Source organism: Bidens hawaiensis, unplaced genomic scaffold, assembly GCF_021521415.1.
Source record: "Bidens hawaiensis isolate Kalapana, Puna unplaced genomic scaffold, B.hawaiensis_p1.1 tig00052952_1, whole genome shotgun sequence".
Classification (NCBI taxonomy): Eukaryota; Viridiplantae; Streptophyta; class Magnoliopsida; order Asterales; family Asteraceae; genus Bidens; species Bidens hawaiensis.
In genome coordinates, this window is record NW_027506237.1 from 1 (window position 1) to 6437 (window position 6437).

At 41.6% G+C, this 6437-nt stretch overlaps 1 pseudogene across 1 annotated transcript; it reads right to left on the bottom strand.

Annotated features, from left to right (window-relative positions):
- Positions 1-3375: 3375 nt before the first annotated feature.
- On the bottom strand, positions 3376-5640 carry LOC143617190 (cysteine-rich receptor-like protein kinase 44; annotated as a pseudogene). The gene is made up of 7 exons (XR_013150789.1): positions 5217-5640; positions 5010-5129; positions 4748-4877; positions 4412-4620; positions 4094-4324; positions 3837-3996; positions 3376-3681 (listed from the first exon to the last, which is right to left on the bottom strand). The product of XR_013150789.1 is annotated as a cysteine-rich receptor-like protein kinase 44 (transcript).
- Positions 5641-6437: the final 797 nt, after the last annotated feature.

Below are 6437 nucleotides of genomic sequence, written 5' to 3' on the forward strand. Positions count from 1 at the left end.
AAGGTAATAGAACGCATGTTAAGAAAAAATAGAGCGTATCATTATTCATAATGGCTTAAAAAGCCTTGATTACGAACTTGACAACTTTTACATGAAACATTTTCTAAGTTGTGCTGCGTTCCATGTGCGCGGGATCTTCCATAGGTGGTGGAATGTTGATCCGAGGCTGTGCGCATGCGTGGCGGCGGAGAGAGGACCCGCGGCGCGCATGCATGGTGGCACGCAGGTGTTGACCCGCGGTAAGTGACCCTCGGCAGTGTGCATGCATGGCGGCGGAGAGAGGACCCGCCGGCGCATATGCATGGTGGCACGCAGGTGTTGACCCGCGGTAAGTGACCCTCGGCAGTGCGCATGCATGGCGGCGGAGAGAGGATCCCGCGGCGCGATGCATGGTAATAGAGTCTTGACCCTCGGCACTGCGCATGCATGGCGTCGGGGTGTTTCTCCGATGCGGCGCATGCATGGCCGGGAGAGTTCGTCCGCAGCGCACTTGTATGGCGTCGGAGTGTTCCTCCGATGCGGCTTCCTCCAAGGCGGCGCATGCATGGCGAGGAGTGTTCCTCCGATGCGGCGCATGCATGGAAGCAAAAAGGTGATCCGTGGGCGTACATGCATGGCGGCTAGTTGTTCTGCAGGGCGCCTGTTCATGGCGGCGGAATGCATCATCCAAGGCGGCGCGCATGCATGATGGCGGGTCGTTGATCCGCGGGGTCGTGAATGCAAGGCATCGGAGCATTCCGCCGTTGTTGGTTTCATGGCGGCGCGCTGTTGCCTCAAGGTGGCGCGAATGAATGATGGCGGAATGTTGATCCGCGACGGTGTGCATGCATGGTGGCGATGTATCGAACCGCGGTGGCGCACGCGTGGTGGCGATGTATTGTGCCGCGGGTGGCGCATGCGTGGTGGCGGAGTGTTGTGCCGCGGTAGCAGACATGCGTGTTGCGTTGTTCTTCCGTGGTGACGCGCATGCATGGTGACGCGACGACGATCTGCGGTGGCGCTCATATATTGTATCGGGGTGTTCGACTGTGCGCATGCATGATGGCGCACTGTTGCTTATGGGCGCGGAATGGACGTCACAGTGGTGGTGTTGGAAAGCCAGAGCGCTTATATGGTCCGCAATGACGCGCGGTGTTGATTCACGCCAGGGCTCATGGATGGCCGCGCGGTGCAGATCCGCGGCGGCGCACATGTATAGCGCCTTGATGGCGGAGACAGCCCCGACGGAGCTGAATAGAAGAAGGAGGCGGAGTCTATCTGGCCAGCACTGTTCTGATGAGATTTGTACAAGACATCCCCGGATGACAAGACAATTGAAGCTGGCCAGCACCATCCTTTTTTTTGTAAGGTAGCAAATCTAAAGCTCATTTTTTGCATTATGAACTCGTATATGAAGATTTCTGTGCCGGATCTTGGCTGTATTGCCGGAAAAAATGCAAATCTTGCACCGTGAGAATTTTTGGCCACCGAAATAAGTAGTAGATCTGGTCGTCACGGTCAGATCTAATTAAAACCGTCACAGATCCGGAGCATTATTGTCCGAATCTAATAGCTTTTTCTGAAAAATTATCAGATCTGAAAAGGTTTTCAGATTTATTTCACCCTCTCGTTCTTCCAAAAAGCAGATCTAGAAGTCAGAAAAGGAGAGTCGAAGATGCGGCTCGTTTTCGATGTGGTCCACGGATAGATCTGAGAACCGAGACGAAAATCAAGACGTGGTTCGTTGCCGGTCCCACGGATGGCGCCAATGAAGAAACATGAAATGAATCTGACCTGATCAATGACGATGTTCCCCGGTCTTCGAGATGAACGAACCACGACTCGATCTTCTTCTCCGCTCAGATCTGCAATGGTTTTTGGGGGTGTGGAGGTGACTGCTAAGAAATCTCGAGGATCTCTTGTTTACAGACACAAAAATGGTTATGGTGGTGGCTCTTATTGAGAACAACAACCCTTAATAAGGAGGTGGAGACCTCCTTATATAGGGAGCCTCATGGCCACCATCATGGTACCCTAATGGGCCTAGCCCAGTTAGGGTTACCTCCACAAAACCCCCTCAGCCCAATAATATTGTATTAGTCCATATAATAAAATAAGCCAGACATAATAAATTAATGTGCCAGAACTTTTTTTGTTTTGTGTTGGTGTTTTAAAAAGTAAGACGTGTGGGATCACTATTGAAAATAAAAAAAGACGTCTTTTACTTGGTCAAAGAAATTTGCAATTGACTCCCATTTTTTCCAAAATCACGCGGGTCAACATTTCTTTGGAGGACAAAGAAAATGATATTTTAAATTATTAATCAACATGAAAATTCACACACAAATTTCACTTGCTTGTGAGGGACTATGTAGAACAAATTTCACCCAGGCTCAACCCAAAGACCCATGACTCCATGAGTACTTGACTCGTCCGGAAATTCTGTTACATCTACGTACGCGGTGAGGAGGGTCCACATGACTAGAGGAATGTTATTTGTTAAACAGAACACAAACAATTAGACCGTTAATTACATTAGCCCACGGCCATATGAGAGGGACAGCAACCATAATTCATCTACTACATATACGCAATTACGAAACTTTGCATTCATCGTCCCTCTGGGGAATGAATATTGATTCTCATGTGCATGCATGGCTGGTCACAAGAAAAACCTCATATATGTGGCGAGGCTAACAAAGTTTGTTTTGCAGATTTTTGGGAAGGTTTTGCGTGATCGTAATGCATTAGTCAACAATCATGGGTTTGGCATGATTTAGTGATATTCTTCTAGGAGATTTTTTTTTGGGAAGTTCTGTATGTTGAAGTTAATACAAGAGCTCGAGAGGTTATGTGGTATATCCTTCTTGGTCAACATTTACCATGGAGGGAGAAGAAAGTGATATTATTAATAAACGTGAAAATTCACACACAAATTTCAGTTGTATGTGAGAGGAAGAGGAGCTATGTAGAATAAATATTGCTAAACGTTGTTACAAAATCAATGAGTATTAGTCCGTTTTCTTTGGTGAAAGTCATTACTGACAAGTATCTGTCGATGAAGGTATGTTGATAATACTGATGAGTAATCTATTTGCTGGCATATTACCAAGCAATGTTCACGTACGAGGGTTTTCCGATAAAACCTTTAGCTAGGGATTATCGACGGTAATTTTCGATGGACGACAATTTTCTTTGGTGGAGCAAACACTATCGTTGACAGTCGTGTCAGGGAGGCAAGTATGGCAATTAATTCAAAATATGAAAATTAGCAACTATGCGTATTCATTAAGAGTTGTTAGGGAGGCAAATAGAGGATTAAATAAAAAGAGAGAACAATGATCTTGTATACATATAAAAACAATTTAAAGTTTGTGATGTGATGCAAATGAAACTTTAACGGGCAGAAAATTGAACTGTGGAGGCCGTGGCATTGGAGGACAATGATGTTAAGGTTTCACCGACTTGAATCTTTACATCGTTTTCATGAAAGGTAGATCTTACTGGTGGTATTTGATCAAGTGATCTGTCACTTATAAGAGTAACTACTTCAGACATTGCAGGCCTTGCAGAAACTGGTGATTGAGTACACATCAATGCTATCTCTATGATCTTCTTTGCCTCTTCTTCTCCATACTCACTGGGGTCTAATGTGTTATCCACTAGATTCAAATGTGTGCCGTTATCGTATAGATTCCATGCCTATGAAACACAATAACGGAAGCAAAGTTAAATAGAATGAAGGTTAAGATCTGTCAACATATATATATCAATGAATTTTGAATTTAACCACCTAGTATAAACTAGTGACAATATAGCTGGTTTAGAATAATTAATCCAAGTTTTGGGATGCTTACATGATCAAGTAAGTTTTGGTTAGCTGATTCCTCATCTTTGACATTGTGACACTTTTTCCCACTAATAATTTCAAGGACCACAATGCCAAAGCTGTATGTATCCACTTTCTCAGATAATTGTCCATGAATGGCATATTCCGGTGCTACGTAACCACTTTGCCTGGTAAGATTAACAAATTTTATTTGTCAAATCTTTCCAACACAAGAGTAGAGCATATAATTAGCAGCAAGTTTTCTATGTATTAATTTAAACATACAATGATCCTGGCAAGTTTGTGCTAAGGTGAGTCTTGTCTTCGGGAAGTAGTCTTATCAGCCCAAAATCTGCAATTTTTGGTTGAAGTTCATTGTCAAGTAGAATATTGCTAGGTTTTATATCCCTATGGATGATGGTAACATGGTACTGTTCATGTAGATATGCAAGACCCCTTGCTGTCCCAAAGATTATTTCAATCCTCTGCTCCAACTTAGATTCCTTGATTTGTTACCTGTCATTACAATATATCTTTACTAGATGCAAAATAGAGAACATAACAGTTTACAACTATAATCATTCGTATGATGGCTCAACTCACCATAAGAAAACTGGTCAAGGCTACCATTGTCCATGTGCTCGTGGATAAGAAATAAGAAGGGGCCTTTGCTACAATAGCCAACAAGGCGTAAAATATGGCGATGATGAACATTACATAATCTTCAGTTCATCAAGAATGTGTATATTTCCTCTAGTAGACGTCATAAATGTCTTCTTAATTGCAATTGTATCCCCGTTCTTGAGAATGCCCTGCATCATACCACCGTAAACAAATACTGAAATATTATTTCCATAGATTAATACACAAACTTTATTCCTAAGTAAATGTATTAGTTGTTTATTCCATAGTATATAACTTCCGAATTCGTTATAGTACCTTATATACTTCACCAAACACCCTCCTCCAAGTTTGTTCATGTCATTGAAGTTGTTGGTAGCTTTTATTAAATCGCCATAGCTATATCTTGTTGGACCTTGCAGCAGCACAGTTGATCCAGTTGATTTATCTAACCACCAAAAATTTAAAAGGTAACAGAAACCAGTAAGGAAGGTGTACATTTCTTTTAGCTAGTCGGTGGCTGGCGTGTGTTAAAAAATTTAAAGAATTCAATATATAAGTTCATGCGTATTGTGTTTACCCAGATGACGGTTACTTGAGTTTTTTGATCGGATTCGCCATAGGAAAAATGCGAGTACCACAAAGAGAAAGCATACCCCTCCAACAACTCCGCCAATTATGGTTCTCTTACTTGAATCGCCTGAGCATAGATATGCGAAAAATTGAAAATACATTTATATCCTACAACAAAATCTGGTAGCATATGAAGAAGAGTTTTAGGTCTCACCATCCCAAAGGAGAGGTTTGATATTAGTTATTTGGTCTTGTCTGAAAAACGGAGTCGTGGAATACTTCATAAAACATCCTCGGTCCATTGACCGCCCCGAAGAACTAGGTAGACAACTATCTAGAGTAGTATATCTGGAATCCATGCATTCTACACAATCACTTTGACTTAGGTTTAGATTACATTGGCCAATGGCATACACGGTAGCATTACCCTTAGATATTACCCTCAAAGAAGCTGCATAGAAGTTGGATGTTCTTGGGACTGCTATTCTAAGGTCAGATAATAACCCATTTGTTGTTTTACTGAACTCTGCTTGCTGAGTTAACGATCCGTTATTACATTTTAGCAAGCCATTTCGAACTTTAGACTCAGAATAGAAGTTATAGTTCTCGTACCTATGCCAAAACAATTGTAATTAGCATCAACATGAGCTTTTGAACACCTAATTTACTCTAGCATAATTAATGATGTAAAGATAAAGGAGTAACCTGCTAACGTCTTGAGATTTTCTAGGTCTACTAGTTGGTATGGGAATATATGACACTCATGTGTCAATATCATTGAACTGATAGAAAGTTAAAGGTTTAGTGTTTAGGGTAAACATGTCGGCCAACTCATAAGCATGTCAATGCGTTAATGGCACAATTAAGAATGTATCAAAACAGGTTAACCCACTCAAGACATACATAACACATTTAAGTTATCATTTAAATAGATTGATAGGTTGACATAGACACTTTATGACAATTTGTCAAAAATTCATATTTCTATAAATAATTAAACATTACTGATTGTTATTTTTGAAAACTTCTATTTAATTGTGTTAATCGTTCTTATTATGTGTTAACCGCGTTTAGTGAATGTCAACAATCACAAATGCATTAAACGTGTCGCGTGTGTTGTTGAACTAGTATAATAAATCACTTTTAAGGCCAAGTGTAGTGGGGTGATGGTTAGGGCGAAACGGGGCGAGAAGGAGGAGGAACACTGCCCCCCCCCCCCCCCCGGCGACATTGGGACGAAAAGGGGCGAGGGCAGGTGGATCTTAGCGCCGGAAGAAAGGGAAAAAAATAATATAATATTATTATTACCGTTGAACAACGGTCAACTAAAAAAATTAAATTAAAAACTTAATATAAATATCAAACCAATTAAACCATTTTCATCATATCATACACAAACTCAAACATAAAAATACCAATCATTTTCATCATTTCA